The sequence below is a fragment of the Gracilinanus agilis genome, chromosome 6, assembly GCF_016433145.1.
Source record: "Gracilinanus agilis isolate LMUSP501 chromosome 6, AgileGrace, whole genome shotgun sequence".
Classification (NCBI taxonomy): domain Eukaryota; kingdom Metazoa; phylum Chordata; class Mammalia; order Didelphimorphia; family Didelphidae; genus Gracilinanus; species Gracilinanus agilis.
This window is the reverse complement of record NC_058135.1, coordinates 119,681,504-119,708,537: the sequence shown is the minus strand read 5'-3', so window position 1 is coordinate 119,708,537 and position 27,034 is coordinate 119,681,504. Positions and strand designations below refer to the sequence as shown.

Genomic DNA, 27,034 nt, shown 5'->3' with positions numbered 1-27,034 from the left:
GAAGATTATTGGAGGAGACTATGCCCTGTCAAAGCCTTGACTGAACAGATTCCTCCCTTAGCAGCAGAGGGATCAGATTACATCTTCCCTCGAACACAGAATGGTGCAGTCCAGGATTCAGCAATGCAGACTGCACATCAATTATATGGTGATCCGCTCCAGGGAGCCCGTAAGCACACAAGGCACTGAACAGAGGGAGGATGTGGGCAGGAAATGAGACAACCCCTTTGCCACTGTCCCCTCCCCAAACTTTTTGTCTCTTATCTTCATATTAAAAAAGCACAGGATTTTAGGAAAGCATTAACAGGCAGATGACATTTTACCAATTCTTTCTTTTTACACAACTGAAGCAGCATGTATTTTAGGATAATTTAACAGTAAAACAGGCTATTTTTAACTATAATCATACTGTAGGGCTGGAGAAGCCTGGGGAAATTGGGTATACAGAGTCATCAATCCCAAGGAGAGAAATAAAATATTATGTGCAGGTTTTGCAATAGAATAAACAGGTCTGGAGGGCACAACACTTGTGACAATTATGTAATACAGATTAGCCTTCTGCTTATGAATTTTGTTGTATGTAATAATGAAGTCAATTAAGAATTTACTGAAAATAGCAGCTCTCCATACTTTTCCATTCTGTTCCCTTCCCCCAAAGAAGAGAAGGCAAGAAAACTCAGCCCTCTCTCACATTTACATTACCTAAGTTACCACGAGAATGCTGATGGGTTAGCATATAGAAAAGTTTGGCAGAAAGGTGCTTCCCCCATTCCTTTCCTTTGGCAAACAGTGTTTATTTTGTGGTTTCACTCTTACCAGTTCACATAAAGAGGCACAGGTCTAGTTCCAAAATTATTTTTTAAATCTTTTGATTTTCTTACGAGCACATTTTAAATAATGACAAACAGTGAAAGTTGTCTGAAAGGCAAACTTTTCCTTGAGGGTGTATATTGTGCATATATAAACAACTCTGGACATTGTAACAATTTACATCCTATAAGATACTGAACACAACTGGCTTTGGAAGTGATTAGTAGACTCCTTACATTAAAAGTCCATTATTATATACTCTAGTTAATTAATTCTTACTGTCCTCATTAATATACATCATTATAATCAGAGTATTGTGTTTTGAAAGCTTCCTCAGAAAAACAAATATTATTGGGATTTATTATTCTTAAATATTCTCAATTGTAGAAGGAACTGATTTCCTTTAGAAAAAATTTACTTTTTTTAAAGACCACACTAACTCTTTGTTCAAGTTACCAAAAAATATTTTGCTTGCAAATGTGAAGATTTCAAGATAGTCAATCCCAGTTGGAAATGACTATTAGTACAGAGTTGGTACTGCCAGTTGCTTAAACTCAAAATATATATCACCTAATATTTCCTGTGGTACCAACACTTTTAATAATTTGTCATTTGCTTTGTTAATTAATACAGTATTTTTTCTAACTACAACATTAGATGGAAGCACATAAAACTCTATGACAGTGATAAAAATAAAAACAAAATTCCAAGTATAAGTTTGATGAATAATAAATAGAATTTCATATTTATACAGTGCCTGAAGGATTTTCCTTGCGGGGGGGGAGGGAAGAGGTATTACAGTTATTATTCCCATAATATAGTTGAGGAAGCTGTAGTTCAAAGGTTAAATAATTTGCCCAAAGCCACATAGTTTGTCAGTGGTTGTCAGAACTTCAACCCAGGTCTTAAATCACAAGTATCATACTCTTTCTACTGTACCAGATTGCCTCTCATGTGATCTTAACTAGAAAATTACATTAACAAAATCAAAGAACATTAAATCATTTCAAGATTACCATTCAAAAATCCAACTGGATATCAATATATAAGATAGGAAAAGTCATGATATGATGACACAACAAAACAAAAGTTCTTAAGGAGAAATTCAGTATATATATGTATATAGATCCAGTAGAAGAAAATCTTTTAAATAAATTTATTTTAAAATTGAAATGTCTTTACTTCTAGCAAGAAATTAAACTGCTACAAGAATATTAATAAAGTCCTTTTAAGGTTCTCATCTACAATTCTTAGGATTTTTTGAACTGTGAAGCTATTTATGTTATTATTTAAACTTTTTGTTGCATATGCTTTTAAGAGAAAAGCAATTTATGGTGATAGCCTATAAAAAGGAAAAAGGAAAAAATGGAAACGGTAGTCAACCTTTAATAGGATGGTCACCAGCGGATATGGTAGAAAGGAACATTGTAAACTAAATTCCTTGTTCCTGACTGGCCTGACTTTTTTTTTTCCCCATACCACCCTCATACAAGTTGCTGTAGGAAATAATCTAAAATAGGTGATTGGGGAGTTAGTGTCCCAAATGCTCATAGGTTATTAGGTAGGACTATCACTAGGATCCTATAACCATGACCATAAAATAATTAAAGGAAACCTTATAGTACAGAAAACTTTAAAACTATTCACCTAAAATATTTTAAACATTTATTTCAAAACATATAAGCAGTATTAGTCTTCACTATGAATGGTTTGCAAAGTAGAGTCTTATTTGGCACCTATATATGAATTTCGACTAAGTACAATCCAAACCAATGTAATTTTTAGAGCCATGGCAAAAAGTTTTTTAGTTTTACTAAATCATAATCTAAATCTGAACCATACCACTTATGTTTTGGAAGTCTCATATAAAATGGGCTGCACTTCAAAAATTTCTACACTACTTTTTGGGGAATCTTTATAATATTTCCACACAGAGACAATGCTATAATGTTATAGATGGTGGATCCTGGCCAATCCAAAAATTTTAAAAACAAAACCAAAAAAACCCAAAATACTGGATAGGTACATATATAAATAAAACACTTCTTTACAGGTTTCTATGGAAGGAAACTGCAATCCTACCAAAGAGATCAGCCAAAACAGTAGGAGAAAGAAGATGAATCAGTCATGGGATTTAACATCTACCCCTTGCCATCCTTAATCCTAGATCTGAGGTAGAAGCTGGTTGGCTACGAAAAGTCAAATCCTAAGCAGGCAAGCCAGGAGAGAATAGCTTGAATTCCTGGAGCCAAAGGCCAGTTTTGAGGAGGTTTCTCAATGTATAAAAGCAGATTATTTGCAATTGCTAAATTAACTTAAGTGATATCAATTTGGTATGAAGCACATATGGGAAAGCCTATCCATACCTATCAAGTGGATGCCAAAAGTTTTCAGTCAGAGAGCAATGTTTTATCACTGCAAACATATCTTCTATGATTTAAAAAAGTTAATTATACAAAAATGTATTGTTCAGATTATGAAAGTAAATTCTTGGTTCTCTTTGTCTATTCTGAGTCTACACTTGTGAAAAGGGAATCCTTTATTCTCTTTGCCTAGCTGGAGTTAAAACTTTGGTTAACAATAACTTAAGTACCCCTACTTAGTACCTCACTAGATTGTGAGGAACTTTAACTCTCCTTTGTCTACCTTTTGATCGAATCAACACAAACTTGAACTAGGTGGAGGAGCTGCAAACCCACTTAGTGAATTCACACCCTACTCAGTGCTAGGTGAGAAGCCAGTAAAAAACTTGGAGAGCTCCATCCTTTTTTCTAACTCAAAAAGCCAGAAACTCTTGAATTATTTTAAGAGTTCACACACTCAGAAATGTGTGAATCCTAGGAGGGGAGTTAACACCTTTAGAGGTGACAAGTCAATCCCACAGACACTGCCCCTGGGCAGTGCTGGACAATTTGGAAACTGTGATTGGCCCTTGTGAAAAGGGGCAGGGACAGGAAACCACCATAAAAGCCACAAGATCCTTAGGCTGGGGGAATCTGGTGAAGTTGAGTCTCATAGAGAATGTCTCCTAGAGCCATAGATGGTCTTTGAGGGAACTTCAGCTTGGATCTTGGCTTCAACTTAGATTCTGACTCCTGGACTACTTTGCTGGATGAGTAAAAAGGGCTGACTACTTTCTTAGTTTCCTAAGAGTCTAGCTTCCATCTTGGAGGAGGCCTTGTAGTTACTCACTACTGGCCTTCCTGGCTGAGGACTAGTATAGGTATTTTCTGTAACCTCTCTCACATTTCTCTACTTTATTATTTCCACTCTATTTGTAAATAAACTTCTGACTTGAGATATAATAACTTCAGCAACCATGTTATTTCATATAATTTACATCCAACCACTAAATTTAACACACACACACACACACACACACACACACACACATATATTTGCTGAAATGTAAATAAATTTGCCAAAAGGGAGAAAACTACATAGCTACGAGAAAAAAGTATAATTTTTTTGCATACAAATATTTTTAAGCAGAACAACAATGACATTTTCAAATATATTTAGAAATACTCAATTTCACTCATCTAAATATCAATCTAGCTTCTCCTATAACAGCCATAAAAGTTAATTTTTAATTTTTATTTATTTAAAGTCACAAAACTGTCTCCTATATATTTATTTGGTAGTTTCACCACTAAGAAACCTTCTTGAAAAAACAGGTAGCCATCAACAAAGAGGTCATAAAGTGAGGTCTATATTCTAGTACTGGTACTATGCTTACTGTAATACAACTCCACTGGGTTAGGTAAATATGGAGAACCAGTGACGAAAGAGGCCTTTCAACCAGTTGGTTTCTGATGAACTGAAGTGGAGAAATAGCCATAAACAGGGAGGACAATATAAAAGTTCTAAAGATAATTGGAGGCACTGCTTCATCGTGACATGGCAATGAACTTCTGGGGAAAAAAGGGCAATAAATTATCCCTCCAGGCTGCTATTATGTATCTAGTAAGAAGAAAAGTAGCTTTTTTTTTTTTGAGACTAGTTCATGTTGGTTTCAAATTGGACACAGTATCAAATAATGCTAAACAATGAATGAAAACCCAATGAACCACTTTCCTAGCATCATTATTAGAAACTAGTGTTAGGTGACCCACTGGTGTTTCATAGCCATACTCAAAGAGGAAATTATATAAGTGGTGGCATTCGTGAAAGCAAAGAACTCATTCACCTTTACTATAATAGAATAAGATAACACTGCAAATATTTGGATCTGCTTACTACTTTGCTAATCCTGAGACACTTTTGTATCCCATTTTTAAACCTGTAGCAGAAAAAAAGTCATAACTCTGTCAACAATCCTTTTGGTTTTATTGTCATGACAACCTTTACTCTGCTGTTATAGTGAGAAAACCACCTGCTACAATTAGGTTTCGGGCCCTGGGCATCCTCTCTAGATCCAGGAGAGGCCTCTTAAAACTCTAACCCAAGAAGAAAGGAATGTTGGGCATGTAGAGGTCATACCCAATTCGGTGAAGCTTCACTAACCCACTGTCATTAACCTTCTGGTATGCAATTTCATACTGACCGTATTACAAGCGGATTTGGCAAGCTAATGATTCTGTTCAATAACAGTAATCATTAGTTAAAACAATATGTATATCTATCATTCATTTTTTCACTTGGACAAGGAGGAGGCCGTGTACCATATCAGATATTCTCCAGGTCAGCTAGGCTTTAGTCAGCTAGCTTCATCAGTTAATGGGTGATTTTTTTTTTTTTTTTTGGAGAGGGAACATTGATTTATTGTAGATGAAAATACAGAATAATGTAATCTCTGTAAAATCACTAAACCCTTGATTTCATATAGAAACATATAAGAAAATTGGAAGAGTGTGGATGAAACATGGAAACTATTTTGTAGTTAAATAAAGATCTAAGTCTTCTTTTTAAAGACAAAAGGACTTTTAGTGAGGTGGGAATGCTTATTTCATTTATTAGGATATTCCTTTGTAAGTCAAAGCCTGTCTTTCCTTTGTGACACAAGTCCACATCTTGATCCTATGAGCTTGTTGACTAAAGTTAACAAAAGTTAACAAAGGTTCCACCCAATGTGCTGGGGGTGGGGGGTTCTTACTTTCTACTGATAAAGCTAAGATACCAGTGGAACACTTGGGTTGTCCCACCGTGAACTCTTGCTATGATTATGTGACTAGGCCCTCTTTTTTTACTTATTGATACTTTATACTTATGATGATACTTATTAGATGACATCCTTTACCCTAGGTCTTCTTTAAAGTTCCTAATTGGTACATGTGGCAACCTGCTCATATTCATCATGTGCCTCTTCATTCCCCTCAATGTAACATTTATTTTAAATTCCACAAACAGCTAGGTGTTCTGTGATAGTCATATAAAACTGGTAAAAACTGGCACTAAAATGGTGAACTTTTGTTTCTAGGATAATCTGAGACTAATAGGATAAGGAAAAAAGAGCAAAGATAAATAATTTATTTGGGGGGGAATTTTCAAAGATAATATACACCATTCTCTTCTTCATATTCTACATTCTCACCCTGACAAAATGAAATATAATACAGACACTTAGATAAATAGCAAATGGAAATAATGGTCTTATAGTGAAAGCTAATTTGGGCTCTGATTTGTTGGGTTATATTTTAAAAATATCTCTTTGACTCAGTTTCATCCTCTGTAAAATGGGGGGAGGAGGATAGATAATTTTTAAGGTTCCTTTTGAGCTTTAACTCAATGAAATGCAAATTATGATGTTTCATTCTATATTAGTACTTACATTAAGAGGAAAAAACCCCTATTTTTTCTCTAGTGTCCAAGCTACTCATGAAAATCTAATTCCTAGGACTCAGTACTCAATTCTAGTTCTTATTGATTCAAAGCTGGTTTTTTTAGCCACCAAGGGAAGTTGTCTCCCACCAGGGGAAAAAATTACATAGGACAGGTACTGAACAATAATCAAATAATACTGGGTACCATGTCCTTCTCATAATGCCAATGGAAACACTTGACAATAAGTCCTGGTAAATCAATAAAGAACAGTTCAACTTGTCAAGAAATCCTAAAAATTCTTAAAAGTTTCATGTTGATGTCAAAGCATACTGAGAAACAAAGGGCCTCATGAACCTCCCCCTTTATGAAACTAAACCAAGAAAGTACTTAATTAATTCAGTCAAGAGAAGCATCTCAACTTTTTCTTTTACCATGTGGAAAGGAGAAACCTTGGAGAGAGCCATTTAAGAAGTATTGATAAGTTTTAGGAAAATTATTCTCCAAGATGTGCCAAAAGTTGTTACAGTTATGTTATTGTTATGTTTAATGAATCAAAATTGTTCATTAAACATTCACTTGCTCCAAAACATAAAAAGTTACAAAACAGAGGTCAATCTAATTGGTAGAGGGAATTCCCTAAACTTATGAAGCCACAGAATTAGATCAAAATACAACAAATTAAACTGCCAACCAAATATTTGCCCATCATCTATGAGGTAATAGTGCTACATAGCAGTAATCTCCAAATTATATTGATTCCCTTCATTTTTTTAAAAATAGCATGTATCTCCAATGTTTGTATTTACCTATTTATAAAATATGGGATAGTGAATAGAATACTGGCCTTGGAAACAAATAGACCAAGATTCAAGCCCTACTCCTAATATATAATGGCCCTGTGATCATGGGAAAAATCAATTAACCAGTGCTCTAGGCAACTCTCCAAGACTATTAAGTAGTAAAGAAGGCACAAAGCTGGAGGGAGTTTCCTAACTACTTGAGTTCCCTATACCAAGGGTCGGCAACCTTTTTGGCCATGAGAGCCATAAATGCCTGCGGAAGGAGGAGGATGGAGGCAGAAGGCGCTGGAATATGGGGTGGGGCTGAAGGGCCCCTTGGGGCACATCCTAGGGTTCTGGCGGGACTGGCCGGTCGGGAGGTGGAGCCAGATATGGCTCGAGAGCCATATGTTGCTGACCCCTGCCTATACCAACAAGTCCACTTCCTATCCCTACTACTGAACAATTATGTATATATCATAAATGATCCCCTCCCCAAAAAATAGAAATTAAAGGATGCTATAAAAATGATATAACTGATACTAGAATAAATGGGGAGGCACTGAAATTTACAGAGTAGAAAAGTGGCATGGTCAGACCTTTATTTTAGGAAAATCACCCCAGTAACCATGAGAAAGATGAATTGGAGATGGGAGACCTAAGGCAGAGACCAATTGGAAGTGTTTTTCCATAATCCTGGACAGAGGTGGTCTGAATTAAAATTATAGTAGTGGTCATGTGAAAGGCAAGAAAGGGCCAGATAAGAGAGATGTTGTAGAGGTAGAAATAACATAATTTAGCAAGTGATTGGTTTTATGGGTGAGGAAGAGTGAAAAGTAGATGATCCTGAAGTTGGGAATCCAAGTCACTAGAAGGATGTTAATGCTCTCAACAATATTAGAAAATCCAGAAGAGGGACAAGTTGGAGAAAAGGGGGAAGTAATATAATATGGTTTATGCTGAAGATCACAACCCATCTCTGCCTATTCATTCTTTGAATGAGACTCATTCTGTCCCACCAAAATGAAATGGGGAGAGGGAGGACTCTTACTCACAGGTCACTGATGCCTGGTGATGCTCATGAGGTAATATATGAGGGACAAAGGATAAGACAGATATTTCCAAAGACACCTGTGTAGTTGCTATTACGCATGTGTCCATGTAAAATTGTAAAGCTGGGCTTACAGAAGAGAATAGAAGAATGAGGGACGATAAGGATAGGTTGGAGGTACACACCCCCACAGACCTGTCTTCTCTCTCTCAAAATGTTTGATTGATCATACACCCTTCTCCTCAATATACATAATAGCCCTCAATTTGGAGACCATTTCAACGGGGACAGAAAAGGATTGTGAGGCATGATAATTGTCTGAATAAAGTTTAAAACTTAGTTGAAGAGACAAGAAGCTAAGATGGACAATAAAATGACAGAATATAATAATCAAGTGCTAAATTATGTGATACAGAATATTAGCATTATGAAAATTCAGAAAAGCAAAATATTAATATGGGCTAAAGTGGCCAGAAATGCTTCATAGTGAGCACGAGCAGGGGCTTAAGAACATTATGTGTACAGTTAATTATTCATGCAGTTCCTGTTTCCATTACTATGAACTAGTAAAAATTGCATGTAGACATGCAAAATATTTAAAGAACCATTTTAGATCATTACTGATTTTTTTTTCAAAATTATTGGAATAAATTCAGCAACTAATAGGATGATAGCTTAAGAACTAAGAGGGGCCTCAGATTCAGGCAATAATTAACAACAATTATTATAGGTTCACTAACTTTTTAAAGAGTCCTTTCAATATATCTTAGGTTATGTTTTATTCTCTAATTTCAAAGTATGCTCTCAACTACATCATAACCCTAGGACTAGTTTGGTCTAGTTAAATGATTTCTGGGAATATTTATTCTCTTCTTGAAAGATTTGGGACTCTGTAACTTCTGGACTTCAGGGAACTTGTATTCCCTCTTATTCTCCATCATTCCAATCCATTAGGTCTTGGGAAAAATTGTAAGGATTATGCTGCTTCCTCCTCTAATAAGAGTAAAATTTTAAAAGAATTTTTGTATTTCATTAAGGACATTTGAAGATAAAGATTATCAGGATAATACTCTTGAGAAGTTAATTTTCTTTAAAAGTTCTCATCTAAATCTTAAACATAAAAGAAAGTTGGAAAGCACATTTCTTATCAGAACATCAGTGCAGTTAATACCATGACTTCTTACAAATAGATGGCCAAAGGCTCTGCCATCCAAAGATACTAAAAAAATTAACTGCCCTTGATTTGTTATTCCTCCCGATATGAGCTCTAAAACTTAAGGATCAACTTGCAATTTTAAGACATAGAATATGTCTCTACAATAGCTCATAGGTTTTTCTAAGTTGGAGAGTATAGTGTCCATAGTTTATTGGCTGTTTTTTTTATAGGAGAATGGTTGTAGCAGGGGTGCTATTACTATTATGAGGGCCCTTTTATTAAACATTTTTGGTAGTTTAAGTACATGGGCAGCAGTAAAATTATTTAACTAAATTTATGCAAGATATTAAATTTATGAAAAATTTATATTTGTTATTTAACATGAATCAAAAAGTAACCTTATGAGATAAGTACTATAGGCATAATTTTTCCTATTTCACAGATTAAAAAACTAAGGCTTGATGAACATTAATTACTTAGGTTAAGTAATTTACTAGTATGGTCAGCTGACATCAGATGAAGGGTTGGACCCTAGACCTCTGACTCTATTAGCACCTCTATCTATCCTGTCAAGGTGATTCAATTTTAAAATTGTGTGTGTGTGTGTGTACACACATGCATGTACACTCAAAAATACAAAGGCTGAAGTTACACCTCAGAAATAAAATTAAGAAAATTCATCTCTTGTGTCTTTTTATTCAAGTGTTTGGGGTGGGGAGGACTTATTGGTGGTATATGGGACTTATGATGGAAATGCCATCAGAAACAGTAGATATGTTGGATGATTTTGCAAAACTACTTTCCCCTAACACAACATTGGGGGGGGGGGCGCCTTAATCTTTTTTTTATAAAGGATGGTCTTTGAGAGAGGGGAGGATAAAAAGATATATTTAGGAACTTGAATGATATAAAATCAAAAGATTAGGTACAAATAATTGAATTCTAAGACCCATTTTAACTTAAGCCTAAATTTTAATTGAGAAGTAGCAAATCAATATATTATTTTCTAACAATAAAATCAGCTCTTGTAAATGGAAAAACCCATTACTATTACATGCTATAAATACATTAATTTTATGTATTAAAAGGTCATTTTATCATTAGCTTAAAATCTTCAGGGTTTATGCTTCATTAGTAATTTTTTATAGTGCTAACTTTATCTGAGGGAAATGATTAAGATAAATTAAGAACAAAATGTTGCTTTAAAAGAATCGACTTTCAATCAACATCTCATATGAAAAATTTGGGCTATATTTTTTAAATGAGTTAAATAATAATGGATTTTTTTTTAAATGCAAGAAAAATGTGCTAGAATACTTTTAGGTTAAGGTTCATTGCCATTAACTATTGTAACTTAACTTGAAACTTTAAATGTATCAAAGAATTTTACCTACCTTTGGGGTATCTCTATACAAATCAAGATTAAATCTATTAATAAGCATATTTATTTTGATTACTTGCAATTTCATGGAAACCCTTTTGAGCTGTATTGGACCCCACTATCAATCTGGAGGTAGAGCTTTCTTAAATTTAGCTCAGGGCTCAGGCAAAAAACACGCCATCTATCATCAGAACCACACTTGGTATAACTTATATTTATTAAAAGAAATAAAGTATGTAAAGTATCTTGCAAGCATCTTTAAAGCAAGTAGTCTGTTCACTACTGCACAGGTGAATACAATTTGTAGTTGAATAAAGTACTAGAAACATAAACACATTATCAGTAAGCTCACTGAAAGCATCTTTGGTATAACTCAAGTAGCAGATAGGTCACAGGGTTGATATCCTCCTCCTCCTCATGTTCTGTCATGACTTTTATCTCCTAGGTCTCTATTTTGAAAGCTTTTCATTCCATGTAACTTGGAGTGTATGAGTATTTGGTATGGCAACAATTATTTAAAATGATGTTCTTAAATTTTAATTGTGAGCATCTTTGGTCTATGATAATGATTTGATTCCAGAATAGTTTGTTGGGAGTTATTTAAGATAGTCTGAGCTCTGCACCTATATGGAGATTTGTCATTGTCAGCTTATGAAGGGCAGTGAGTTTCTGATACATAACACTAGCCAACAAGTCAATGTCTTGCTAAGTGTTCAATAGGTACTAAGTTTGTAAAGCCTATAGTGATGTGAGGCAGTTTTCACCATTTATTATTATTGTTGTTGCTAGCATTATTATTGTTGGTCTTAACATAAAAGGCTTTTCAACCTAGCAGGCTCTACAAAAACTCAGTCTCTGCAGGCATAATCTCTAGAAACCCAGTCACCTTGGTGACCAATAGTATCAATTCTAAGACAGAAGGTAAGTGTTTAAACAAAAAAAAAAAAAAGAATACAAGCACTATACAAAAGAATTCTCACTAAGTTGTAAGTGAAGTTGAGGCAAAGGAGCCGAGAGTGCATATGAACCTTTTCTATTTTGTCTAAAAATGCATTTCCATTCTTTTCATATATTCCTAAGTCAAAGATCACAAAGTTCCATCTAAACTTCCACACTACTCAGCAAAAGGAAATCATCACTTCCCCCATACCCCTACGCAATATGCTCAAAGGGAAAAGAAGTTCCAAGAATTTAGGGGAAGAGTTAAAACAAAGCCAAGAGTTCTTGGTACCTCTTAAATTCCCTCTTATCCACCTCAAATTTAGGCCTTTTAAAAAAATTTGCTAATTCATAGGTCCACTTAACAATGCCATCCATCATCAGAACCACACTTGATTTAAATTATTATATTTATTAAAAGAAATAATATATGTAAGGTATCTTGCAAGCATCTTTAAAGTGAGTAGTCCGCTCACTACTGCACAGATGAATAAAATTAACTTTTTTAATATTTTATCTGTGATATGACTTTATCCAAAATGTTAAAATGCTACTTTTATTGCTTCTAATAATGAAAATGATCTATAGTATTTATTGTTCTCAACTCTTATTCTCTTTAAAGTGGTAGTTCATTGATTTTTGATGATTAGATCCAAGTATAGATATTGAGCTGATAGGTCAATAAATTTACCATTTTTGAAGATAAGACTCCATGTTTAGTTTTTGCCTGGTAGAGTCTCAAGCATCATACCAATATGCTATGAGAGTACAAAAATGATATCAAGTAAATCTGGAATAGGATGATTGTAGGTGAATTCTTAAATATTTTAAGATTCAATCATAAATGGAAGTCTATAGATTTATAAAAGTCATGAAATTTCGAACTGGGAAAGGTCTCTGAAGAGCTCTAGTGGAAAAGAATTTATTTTAAGAAGGATCTCTTTCCATTTTGTGAGCTCTAACTGTAGGAAGCTTTTCTTCTAATTCAGTTGATATCTCTTTTTAATGTATCTCTCATTTTTCCTTGTTCTGTCCTCTTCCACACACACACAGAAAGTTGAGTCCCATTCCCAGTGATGTCTTCTTAGACATGAAAGCAGAAACTATGTCCCATAGTTTGACATCCTATACTGCGTGCATTAAATGCAACTGAATTTTTAATATTTTAATCAACAGGGTATAGAAGCTTATTGGAACTTGTTAATCAACCCTATATTCTAATTAAAAAAAAGAAATATAAATACTGATTTGGTAAATAACCAAATTTTAAAGTGATCAATACATCTATATATGGATAGAATCTGCATACTGTCTTTGTTGGAGAAGAGGGGGCCAGAAAGACTAGTGCTAATAGTATGACTACATGATTCCACATCTATATAGGATGTTTCCCAAAAAATGACATATTTTATTGTATTCAAATTTTATTTTCACTTTCTTCCTCCTCAACTCATGCTACCTAGATGCCCTCTGTCATTATTTCTACCGTCACCTTAAATCTCACATAATGGCATGGCCATTCTCCTTGTCAAAGCAAACTCCTTTACATGTACAAAAGATCCTCCCCATCTTGTCTTCTCCAGCAAATTATTCCTTATCCTTTCCACTATCTCACATATCTTCAATCTCTACTTGTCTAGTGGCTATTTCTTTACTGCCTACCAATACATCCATGTTTCTCTTACCTTCAAAAAACACTCACTTGAAATAGCACCCTGGAGAAAGTCATCTACAATAGGCACCTCTACATCCTTTCCGCTCACTCTTTTTAAGTATTGACTGTCTGGCTTTCAATCTCATTATTCAATTGAAACTGCTCTCTACAAAGTGACAAACAATCTCTTAATATATAATGACCTTTACTCAATCTTCAACTTTTATAACATATCTACAGCCTTTGATACTGTAAATCACCCACTTTTCTTTAATGCCCTTTTCTCTCTGGGTTTGCTCTTTACTTCTGGCTCTTTCTACTCACCTGACTTTTCCTCAGTTTTCTCTGCTGAATCTTTATACATTTTACTCTTGTTAACCCTGAGCATCCCCACAGGACTGGGTACTATTTTACATGGTGATCTCATGTTAATTCTTTGGATTCAATCATCATTTCTAAGCTAATGATTTTCACATCTACTTATCTAGCTGACCCCCAATCTTGCATCTCCAACTGTCTTCGGAACATTTGAACTGAATGTCCCATAAACAGCTTAAACTCAACATGTCCAAAACTGAACTCATCTCTCCTTCCCCCACTTCAAATCTCCCCTCTTCCAAACATCTTTCTTACTGTAGAAGGCACAGCTATCCTTCCAAGTTTGCACAGTGGGTAGTATCCTTGATTCCTCATTTACTCTCACCTTTCAGATTTAGTCTATTGCCAAGGCCTGTTGCACACCATCTCTTGCATACGTACACCTCTGTCTCTCCTGACACTACAACCTCTGACAGCTGACTACTATTTGATTTTCTCCATATCCCCAACACATAGTCTGGTTCTTTATCCATAGCACTTTGTGGCTAGCACAATATGAGTACTTAATAAATGTTTATTGACCATGAGCAAGGGCTTATTAAACTTTTTCTTACAAAGATGTTTATATTATAACTATATTTATTGTGAAAGGATTTGATCTTGCTTTGTCCCTCTCGATTAGTAGTGGAATGGCAAGGCTTACATTGAAAGGATTTCAATTCATATAATATTTTGTTTAGGTGAGAAGTTTGAATTTCAGGCACATTTTCTTTAGAAAACAATAATGTCTAAATATTTTGGCAAACTAAAGTCTTTTTAAATGACTACTTAGAAGTGGAGAAAAATTCAAAGATTTATAGTCATGCTGTGTGTACATGACATATGGTTATTTTTAATATAAAAATTTTACTAAAACTTTTTAATTTTATACCACCTATATTTTGTAATATATTCCCTCATTTTCTCAGAGAGCTATCCCCCTATAACGAGAAGGAATAAAAAGAGTGGTGAGGCAAAAATTCAGTAAAACTAACCAAGCCATCAAAAAAAGTCTGAAATTAGCTGTAATGTTCTATATCTAAAGCCCCTCATTTCTATAAAGAAGAGAGGGACATGCCTTTTTATCCATTTGATTTGGGACCAAGCTTAATAATTATTATTTGATAGCATCCTGTTTCAATTACTTTGCTGTGATTGTTGCTCTTTCCATTTACACTGTGAAAAATGCAAATACTATTCTCCTGGTTCTGCTTGCTTGACTTTGCATGAGTTCATGTAAATCTCTACATGCTTTTCTGTTTTCATCATATCATTTTATATATGATAGTAATATTCCATTATATTCACATGCTACAAGTTGGAGAACCTGGATTGGTTTAGTCATTCTCCAATTAATTGGTTTTGCCATTTTTCAATCTACTTCATTTATAGTTCTTTGCTATTTCAAATATATATGTATACATATGTGTTTCATATATATATTGCTACTATAAATGAAGGGAATAAACATTTATTAAATATCTACTATGTGTCAGGCACTGTACTAAACACTTCATAACTATTACTTAATTCAATCTTCACAAAAAATGGGTGGGGTGGGAGGGGGGAGGTGGTAGGTGCTAGTATTATTCTCATTTTACAATTAAGGACACTGAGGAAGACAAAGGTTAAGTGTATTGGAATCAACTAGTAAGTACCTGAGGCTAGATTTGAATTGGGTTCTTTCTCACTGCAAAGCCATTGCTCTAACACATCACTTAGCTGCCCAAAGAAGAAATGGCAAGATGTTTTTGGTCTGTACTTATGATTTCAATGTTGTAGGAAATTCCCTCTAGTAAGGCAGACAAGCAGACAAGCCACTATTCTGCAACTTATAGTCTTATATCTTGTAGTCACTGACCTGTTAAGGGTCTTGCTAGTAAGTGGCAGACAAAGGACTTGACTTGACTTCGGGCTTTTTTTAGTCCAAGATTATCTCTATTCATTACAATTTAGCATACAAATGTATATATGAGTATATAACATTTTAAAAAAATAACCCTTACCTTTCATCTTGGAATCAATACTAAGTATTGATTCAAAGATAGAAGAGGGCTAAGCAATGGGGATTAAGTGACTTGCCCAGGGAAGTGTGTGAAGTCAAATTTGAATTTGAATCCAGGACCTTTCATCTTAAGACCTGGCTCTCTATCCTCTGAGCCACCTAGCTCTCCTTGAGGATATAGCATTTTAAAGAAAATTCTTAAAAATCTTAATATGAATACAGTACATCTTTTTTAATTGGCCAGTCACTTGAAAGACACTCTTAAGAACTAGCTTTAAACTTTTTAAACAAATCTATTCCAGTTCAAAAAGTATGCAATAAGAAAAAAATTTCTATGTGGGATAGTTCAAATACACAAAAGAATATAAAGTCAAAGCCAATACAAATTTTGGTCTTTCTAATGCTCTTAGAACTCTGATGTCAACAGGAGATATTTTGTTAACTGTTATGATAAATTTGTATGTATTTCCCTCAGGAAGTCACTCTTAGAATTTTATCATCAAGGTTTTATTTTCAGCTAAAATAAAAGACAACATAGATTCCAAATTAAGAAAGAACTCTTTAAAATTAAACAAGTGAAATAATTTCCAAGGAAAGAATTGTTAATAATAATTAATATAAATAATACAAGCAGAATGATCTAAAGGTCTTTAAAAAAGTATTTTCATTTGTCTATCTGGTCATTCCTAACACTACAGAAATATGAATTTGTTGGGGCAAGATGTAGTGCACACGAAGAATCTATTTGTAAAAGCTAATTTTATAAACCAAAAAATTCCTGTAGTGGTATAATACTGCACAGACTCATTTCTTTGATGAAATAATGAATTAATGAATGAGATGGGTTAATTTAAACATTCAGAATCATGTACAACGAGCTTTCCAACAAAAATTCCATTATAACATCAATATCAATTATAGTTTTAAAATTTCTGAGCTAGATAATATAAAAATATACATAGTAAGTGACTGATAAAAATAAAGGACCTGAGCTTTATTTCCAAATACTAGAGGCCAAAAGTGAAAGTAATTTTAAATAATTTTTTAGAGTCATGCTAAAGCATAAATACATTTCAAATGGTACTAAATGCACACTACAAAGATCTAGGAAGAGGGGGATAAAAACTTTCATGAATATATCTAATTTGGGAAACTCACTTGTCAGTATTTTATGTAATAGAAAGAATACTAGACTTGAAGTCAAAGGACCTGAGTTGGAAGGCTGGTTCTGCTATTAGTTTGACCTTTTGTCAAGTCATTCTAATTCTCTAGGGTTCATTCTTTTCATATGTGCAATGATGATATACTCTCTCTAAAGGTCCCTTCTAGTTGCTCTATAAAACTTTATCTCCATTAATTAACACAGGTTTATTAAGCACCTCATTATCTGCAATGCATATTATTCTACATCCTAGAAATATTAAATTTTAATAATTTCATTAATAACACCATAATATATTCATAAATTTTATAAATATAAAATATAGGTATTATTTAAAATTTTATTTATAAAACCATAAATTTTATGATTTATTATATATATATAAAATAATGATTTACTAATTTTAAAAATAATAAAATCAAGATAAAAAATAAAAATAAATAAAAATATTTTTTAAAAATCAAGTTCCTGTCTTCAAAGAGCTTGCAATCTATGAAGGTAAGACCAAATATGTAGATAAACTAACAAATGAGACCATGATTGCATAAAAGAATTATAAGGTAGGGTGGTCTCAAAAAACAAAATGGAAGAGAATAGGGAAGAAAAAGAAAGAGGATGATGGAAGGGCAATGTTTACAAATTTACTGGCTTTGTGACAAAGTGCTTGAGTGTCAATCTGCTGCAATGTAACCCACATAGTCCTTTTCCATTCTTAGAATTCTTAGAGCATCAAAGGCTCTACTAAATAATAAGGATGTGATTTTGTAATATCATGTATTATTCTCTGGTCTTTTCATATATTCACATTTTAATTTCTCAACCACATACTGAGCTCCACAAGGGCAGTGAATAAGTTCTCTACATCTTCAGTGTTTGATATAGTGCTTAAATAAACATTGCTGATTTTAGATGGAAAGATAGATAAAAAGACAGTTACAGATAGATAAGACAGCAGATACATAGCCTGTGGTACCCTTTCACTCTGTGTACATGTAAAATAAGTAGATGCCATCATTGCTATGACTCTTGAGTTCATGGGATTATAGTCAATAGAGTTATTCAAGAGCCAATCCATGCCTATTTAATCAGCATACTAGGCTGATCATGACAATTGAGTATTTCAGTGACTCCCCCATGGCCTTTAGGATAAAATTAATGTTTTAGTACTTATCGAAGGCAGTATACTAATAAGATCTCTGTTCTAATACTATAATTCAACTATAGGACTTTCAGTCATGGGAAAGACTAGGAAGCCATGTTAATGCTGAATGCAATATTTTTTACTTTAAAATGTCTATTTTAAATTTTCTAGAACTTTTGAAAAATTACTACTACTCATGGGCAGTAGATGTATAAGAAGGTACTATATAAGGAACAGGGAGATTGAAAGGACATAGGTCCCATTAAAACAAAACAAAACTATAGTCTTGGCAGACCGATTCTCTAGAAATTATTATAAGCATTAGTATATTCACTGAGAACTGGGAGAGTGCAAGATGTCTATTAAAATGACCACATTTTATAGATGAACCTGAGGTAAAGAGAAGTTAAATGACTTGTTTAAAGCCACATAGTAAATAAAGTATTAGGTCCTCTCATTTCAAATCTAGTACTTTTGTCCCCATATCATGCTTCAGAAATTAATTTTAATAGTAAATATATAAATGTGAGAATATAATGGACATCTAATTTTCAATGCAGACATAACAAACTTCCAAAATACATATCATACCTAAACATTCTTGGAGTGGAAATATCTTTAAAAAGAAGAAACACTTTTCAAATGTGCTATCCTTCTTATGATATAACACCACAAAGTTGAGGCATATCTTTTATAGAAACTTTTATAGAAAAAAAAAAAACCTTAAATAGTTGCCTAATACTCCAAGGTAAGAAAAATTAAGTAAATGTAACTATGAGTATGAAATCCACTGTAAGATGAAGACAAAACCCAAAAGATATGACTACCTTCAAAATTTATCAAGAAATTATAAAAGAATATGAAAATGAAGAGGAAACAATGTGGATAGCATCTCCTCACCCGTAGGCCATTTATCACTTTCATGTACTATGGTTAATTAATATTCTACAAAGGTTTTCAAAAGGCTGAATACCTCTCAAGATTTGAATTCATGGGGCCAACCTTTGACTTCCTTAGAATGATTTTTAATGCACTCTGTTATCAGTAAAACCCGTTCAAACACATGCCCCATCTGCTAGCACCCTGTTTGCAAAAGAGCTTCTTAGACTTGCAGACAGAGCAGCTTCTGCCTGTTTCCTTCTCCCTCTACATACCAGCTGTATGGTAATGCACACAAACAGCTGAAAAATTCTGTTCAGTAACAAAGCTGGTGCAAAATGGGCAGAACAACACTTCTACTCAATAAAGCAGTTGAGTTCAATTTTAGCAGATTAACTAATGAGGGAGGGAGAGATAAGGTTTGTGTTTTTATTGTAAGGGGACTTCAGATAACTAGAAAAGGAAAAGGCCTAGAGGGACCATGAAGTATTGGACTTTTGATAAAACAGGTGAACTAATAATTCAGATTCTTGAAGTGCTGGTTTCTTATGTTCCATGATATTCCAAGAGCTATTTTGATCAATAAAGTTTCAAAGAAGGCAAGTTATTGATGAATATCTGCATTCCTTAATTTATGAGTCATTTGTGAAACTGCAGAAAGGGAAAAGATTTCAGCACTTAATAATCATTATTTTACTGATAGTATGTTTCGGTAACATGTATTAACCCCTAAGTAATATACTCTATATTCTAACAAATCATGGCATTTAAAATTTTTTATGCTAAAACTAAGCAAATACAGAGAATTTATATAGCAATCCTTAGGATGCCCAATAAAATAACAAGAAGGTGTGTTATTTTTTTTATTTAGGAATATATAAGGGAACTAAATTTAAGATTCATTTATAGTACCTCCTCTCCACAGTCTTTATAATATGCCCATAAAATAGGTAGAACCAAGTTATATTTATTATTTTGGCAGTTAATGAAACTTTTCACATGATCATTACTTAAAGACTTTTTTGCTTGATAAATCTAGGAAGAAATGCAAATTTTTGGAATTCTAGGGAAATTATACCGAGCCTCTGAATGATGACAGTTTATAATAATTATGGTATGTATTAATAAAATCACAAAATCACAAAATATAGTCAAAATTAGACTGCTGCTTCAACAAATGATAGATGTAATTTCTCACTTTGCTAAGTATAGAAATTCATTAGTAGAGATGGTAGAGTACTTATGATGGCTACTAATAGTATAGCAAGAAGTTGGAAATGTGTTTTTAATGGATTCATTTTAGGTATCCTCAGGAATGAGTTGGATATTTATTTTCACCTCTTACACAGCATCTTATAAGATTAATTATAAACAATTGCAAAGTAAAGATTAAAATTACAAAAGTTGAGATCTTTAAGAAGTATTTATTATTTCATTTTTAATGTCTAGTTAAAGAAATGTAGCTTTATTAATATATTTTTGGGTTTAGACTATAAATAACAAAGTAAAGGCAGTCTGTGTCAACTAGATGCACAATAAAGGGCAGTAAATAGAAAAGCACTACTCAAAATGAAAAACAAAAAGCAAAAAATTAAGCATACCATACATATGACCCTTGCTTTGAATATCTGGTTTAAAATGAACAAGGGCAAAGGTGTGCAGATTTTTGAAAGGGGAGAGAGAAGAGAGGAACATATTTTGACTAAACCACTGTACATGAAGTTTTAAAAATGAAGCTTGTTTGAATTTTTTATGTATGACTGTATTTTCAGTTTTCCTCTTAACTATACTTACTCTTCAGTCTCAAGCAGAAATGACAGACAAAAATTTTTATGATATAAAAACCCATGTTTAGCAGTGGGTAACAACTATAAGTTCTATATAAAAACTGAAATTTGAAACCATTTTTGGCTATTAAAATAGCTATCAGTTCAGTTTTAAATATTAAAGTCTATATTTTTCTTTTATTTTTTATCAGTAACATTTCTAGCTTTATATATATATGTGTGTGTGTATGTGTGTGTGTATTTTTTTTTTCAGCAAAGCAATATAAAGATAGTACAATACTGCCCCTACATGTTCATGCCAGTAAGTAACAATGCTATCTTAAACAACAGAAGTAGTAATAAAAATACATTATGGTGTTCCTAAATTATTTAACTAAAATTGTTCACATATGAATGATAATAATTTTCCCCCGCAAGGAATGTTAAAATAGGAAAAGGATAAGGGTTCATTTTTTTTTAATAATTTGTGATCAAGAATAGCATAAATTAATTTTCAAAAACCCTACAGAAGTTTTATTTAAAAGACAGTATAATATATATTCTCTATAAAGTCCACAACTCTCCAGTTCTGATTTCCCATCCTGGTTCATTTTGAAAATACCCATCAACAAATAACAAGATGCCAATAAGTTTCTCTTTCTTAAGGGAGTGACATTAAGAAACATAAGCTAATGTGAGGAGGCAAGGAGCTATCCTAAAATAATGAGATCTGAATCCTGTCACAATGTAACTGTGTCTCTGGGTAAGTCATTTTACTTCTTTTTGAATCTCAACTTCCTCATCTCTAAAACCAGAGGGCTTAAATCTTTTAGCTCATTACTGCCCCAACTAAACTCTTAATTTTTACTAGTTTTTTTTAACCTTTAATTAGATTGTTGTTACATGAATTTAAGGTTTCTGAATTGAGGTAACTACATGCCACGATGGAGAGAAGACTAAACCTGGAGTTAGAAAGACCTGAATTCAAATCTTGCCTCAAACACTACATGACAGCAAAACCACTTGGCCTGTCTGCCCTTCTCGATCTGTAAAATGAAGACCACAATACTATCTACTTCCCATGAGTTGGTTGTAAATATAAAAGTAGATATTTGTGGAGCATTTTACAAACCTTAAAGCACTAATTTCTGAGGTTAATCCTCCACTAAACTTCTTCAAACAAAAGAAATTATAAGCATATAAGTTTAGTTGCAGAACATATGCATGGTACTTAAAGATCAGTCCATAAATGGATAGCTTTACCATTACTAGGTTGTCACGAGGTGATAAATGTTTTTGACCAAAATAGTTCATAAAGACAATAGTTTAAGGAAAGGAAAAAAGATATATTAAGGAGTAGATAAGGTTCATGGTCCTTCTCAATCTCCTTTAATGGGTCTTCATCCAGGTCATTCCCCCTAATTGTGAGAGTGTCACAAGGCTCAGAGCTCATTATCTTTCTCCCCAAAGTCTCCCTTTTTCCAAATTTCCTTATTTTTATTGAGAGTATCATCATGCTTCTAGTCCCTCAGGCTTGCAACTGAGGTTTCATTATCAACTCTTACCCTCTCTAATTCTCCATATTAAGTCTGTTGTCAAGCCTTGATATTACTTTTATAACATCTCTCATACAAATGCATCCTTCTTTCCTCTGACATAGACACCACCCAAGTGGAGGCCTTCATCATCTCATGACTGGACTACTACAATAGCCTGTTTGTGGGTCTGCCACCCTCAAGTCTCTCCCTATTCCAATTCATTCTCCATTCAGTTGTCAAAGAACAGATCTGGCCATGTCACCTCCTGACTCATTAACCCATGCCCCCCATTACCTGAAGGGCCAAATAGATATTCCTCTGTTGGTGTTCAAAGTCCTTCATAACCAACCCCACACCCCACTTTTCCAGGCTTCTACATCTTACCCATACCACCCTTGTGCAGCACTGGCCTTCTTACTTTTGCTCCCTTAAAGCATTCCATCTTAATACTCTAGGCATTTTCACTGGCTGTCTTCTAGGTCTGGTTCTTTCTCTCGTAATCTCTGCCTAGTGGCTTCCTTTGAGGGCCTACTATATTCTACCTACTACAGGAAGCCTTTCCTTATTCTCTGAAATTCCAGTATGTTCCTTCTGTTGATTATTTAAAAGTTTTGGGAGCACAGAGTTCCTTGAGCACAGGGACCATTTTTTATCTTTTTTTATATTCCCAATGTTTGGCAGAGCTGATGGAGTGAAGAACTCAATGGAGCGAAGGCCTACAACAATGAAATCAAGAATCTTTGAATGGACAGACTTAAGTTTTAATAAATACTTATGTTTCCTGACTTGTTGATTTTCACTTCCTTATAACTAAATTGTACCTTCAAATAAAGGTGCAAAAAAATTAAACTACATACCTACATATGTGTTTAGATCAACAAATCCAAAAACATTTAAGTCAGTTTGTTATTCAATGCTTAACTTTCACTTCTAAGACTTGTTGGCATAACAATATTAAAGTTAATAGAACTAACAAAAAGGTTTGAATTACATTTATCAAGAATCCATAAAGAAGATTGTTTCCTTATGGCATGAGTGGATTTAGTGGAAGTTTTCTGGAAATACAAGAGAAAACAAAATTCAGATAAACTTGGGGAAAATATATGTATTTAAAAGGATGATCTTACACTGGTTCAATATTGCTATAATCCAAGAATCTTGACTATATCTATGAATGGTGGTAAAGAGTTGCATAACAGAATTAAACCAATAAATAGAAAAGACAATATTCTGAAGTCAAAACTATTGCCTACCTTAGTAGATCAATGGAATTATAACAGTTATAACAAGACAGTTGTCTGCTATGGAAAAAAACTTTTCCAGAAAACCACCAAAGTTTGGATTAAATAAAAGCTAAACAAATTTGCTTTACTCTCAGGGAGATCATGCATAAATAATATGCTGAGTGTAATATATATTATATATTATACTATTAGACATATGTAGTTACAATTTATTTCCTTAAATTAACAAATTTTGAGGTTCTTTTTTGTAAGAAAAAATACTTATATAATGTAGAGTAATGTATTTTAGAAGCAACAGTTCACTGGATGAGAAATAATGGCTATTTTGCAGCTCAGTAGCCATGGCAAATTATTGAGAGAAAAGGGTAAGGAAAAAAAGGGCAATTTTTACTTTTGATAAAATGTTCCTTCTCCAGAATACACATACTTATTATGAGGATACTATCTGCAATCATGATAAATAGTTTGAATTACATTAATCAGACAACAGGTTTTTGTTACAGTTTACTAACACTGTTGTAATAATAAAGTAGTTTTTCACTGAAGCTTTAATTTTATTACATTACCAATAGGGACTTAGAGAGGAGTAGTGATATGAAGGAGCTCATTAAAAAAATTATGATAAAAAGAAGAGTGGCCAGTCACAGTGAGAATGAAGGACAAATTGAGAGATGTTCATGCATTCCACTGATATCCTTGTGATGTTGAGAACATAAAGAAGGTCCCCAGAATGATAATAAGTATATTCTTTACAGTGAACTGATGGGATGACACAGATGGGAGATTATCAGATAGGTATAGAGAGGTTGTATTCTGCCTTTTTGGAAACAAGACCCATATTAAGAAAAAAATTCAAGAAGTATTTATTTATTAAGCACCTACTATATTATAGGCATTTTCCCAGGCATTGGGGGAGTAAAAAACAAAACAAAACAGAAACAGTTTATTCTTTCAAGAAGTTTACATTCCATTAAAGAAATTTGGGAGTATAATTAGATACAAATATTAGTTGTATAAACTCTCATTACTTGGACATGTAAAAGGAAATACTTCTAATTGCATGGAAAAATGTATCAAATTTGATGAAATCTCTCATATTCTTTCCGTAAGTCATGGATCTCCATGAAAAATCTGACAAAGCCTATAGATTTCTTCTCAGAATAATGTTTTAAAATGCATAAATTAAACAAACAGGATAACAAAAGAAAACAATCATACTGAAATACAATTATCAAAATATATTTTAAAAGTTCATAGACTCCATAAGATAATGAAGGGTAAATTAAGTAGAATCAAGAGAACATTATATACTACAGATTAATATTTGAATAATTTGTGAATGTTCACCTCCAAAGAATGAACTGAGAAATGGGAAATGAAAGACATATATATACATATATATTTTGCTGGACAATGCCTTCTATGGTGTGGGGAGGGGAGGAAGAGACTGAACTGAAAAAAATTCATGGAGCTCACGTTATGTTTAGTCCATTGGTTGAAACATCTTCCTCTAAACTAATTTCTCAATGGTAGATATGTATCACTTTTCAGCCTCAATTGTATTGCTATCTTCTGTTGGAAAATTTTTCTCTCAGAAAAGTAGCCAAAAGGAAAAAAAAAACTGGCAATTGGCATTATTTCTATTGTGTTTGTGACATGTATGGTAAATAATTAAATAAACTGTTCAAGTTTTCTGAGCAAGTGGAACCCAAGAAAAATGCTTACATAGATTTAATTAGTGATTTTATGACTTTTAAAAAAATACCCTATTCTCCTTGAAATTTTAATTCAGCATGAGATAGCAAGCTTGAAGACATGAGAACTAGCGAAATGACTACTGAACAAACAGTTAGGAACTGGTGACTCCCAGGGGGCTTTCAGGGTTTTCAAAGAAGATTTGAAGCTATAATTGTTATCCCAAATATTATCACACTCACTGGTACACAAACCATCAGGACATTAAGAAAGTAATTGATAAGATTATTTGAATGTGTTTCCATGGTTAAACACTTTAGAAAATATAATCAAGGCTTTGTAGAACCAGTGATGACATGTAACAAAGAAATACTTTGAATATCCGGGATATACCAGGTACTATTTATACTCAAATGAAGTAATATTTATAAAAGTATATAGCACAGTGCCCGTACATAATAGGTGTTATATAATGCTTATATATTATATTATTACATATGTAAATATACAATTATATATCAAATAATATATGCTTATCAACTCCCCTCAACTCTTCTAAGTGAAGCTTAAGAGAGTACAGAACCTAAATTGAAGAGATATTCCCTGCGGATTGTAAAATCATCCAGCGTGTCTATATTCAGATAATATACTAATTGCATTTGGTTCTGGAATACTTCAGGGCAGTCTGAAAGAGTATTTAAAGCCATTCATTCAAATGAGTTTGCCACAACCATCCACAAAGGAAAAACAATTTTATGGAGAAGGTGAGGACCACTCCTGCCCCCATCCCAGCACAATGGGCAGACTTCTTTTGCTATAGGACAGGGCAGAGACATACTGGATGAACAGGCATGAAAGAGTTGGAATCTATTATCCTTGAGATTTCATTCAAACTGATGAGATAAGAAATACATTTGTGTAGAATGTAAGGCATGCAAGAATTAGACTAGGTTAAGTAGAAAGCTCAAAAGAATACAGCCTGGTGGGAAATTAAGAGATGTTGGCCTGGCTGCCCTCCTTAAAATGGATTCTTAGAGGCTCTTTGCCCTCCAAACACAGGAAGGGGCCCTAAGGCAGAGGGGACTTATGAGGTATAACGTGGTAAATAGCAGGGCTGAAGTGATTTTCCAGGAATGAGGAGGCATGATGAAGTATAGCCTAGTGTGAAATGAACATACCCTCCCTTCTTTACCAAATCTTGTCATTTCTACTTTCATAGCCTTGGCTCTGGCATTCCTCTTCTCAATTACTCCAATGGCCTGTCCAATCTTCTAACCTCAAGTTTCTCTCCACTCCAGTTCATACTATATACTGCTGCCAAAGTCCTTTTCTTAAGTACATATCTGACTACGTTTCTTCCCTAACTCAATCAAATGAAGTGCTTTCTCTTTTTCTTTTTGGATGAAATTGAATGGACTCCGTTCAGCTTTTAAACTTCTTTAACAGCTTGGTCCCCAAACTATCTTTCTAATCTCCCTAAACATTACACTTCCAAATAAACCAAACTGGCCTTTCCCCCTCCTGTCTTGGTGCCTTTGTACTGGTTATCCTAAATGCCTGGAAGACATTCCCTTTTCAATTCTGCCTTGTGGAATTCCTACCTTCTTTCCAGACGGAACTCAAACTCCAAATTGAAGACTTTCCAGATCCTGTCAAATCCACTATATATAATTGCATCTATTCTTTTTATACCAATACATGCCCTTGTTATCTA

At 33.6% G+C, this 27,034-nt stretch overlaps 1 protein-coding gene across 3 annotated transcripts in view; it reads right to left on the bottom strand.

Annotated features, from left to right (window-relative positions):
• Positions 1-27,034, bottom strand: part of FBXW7 (F-box and WD repeat domain containing 7) — a 104,862-nt gene that overhangs the window by 36,614 nt on the left and 41,214 nt on the right. The window lies entirely within an intron of this gene.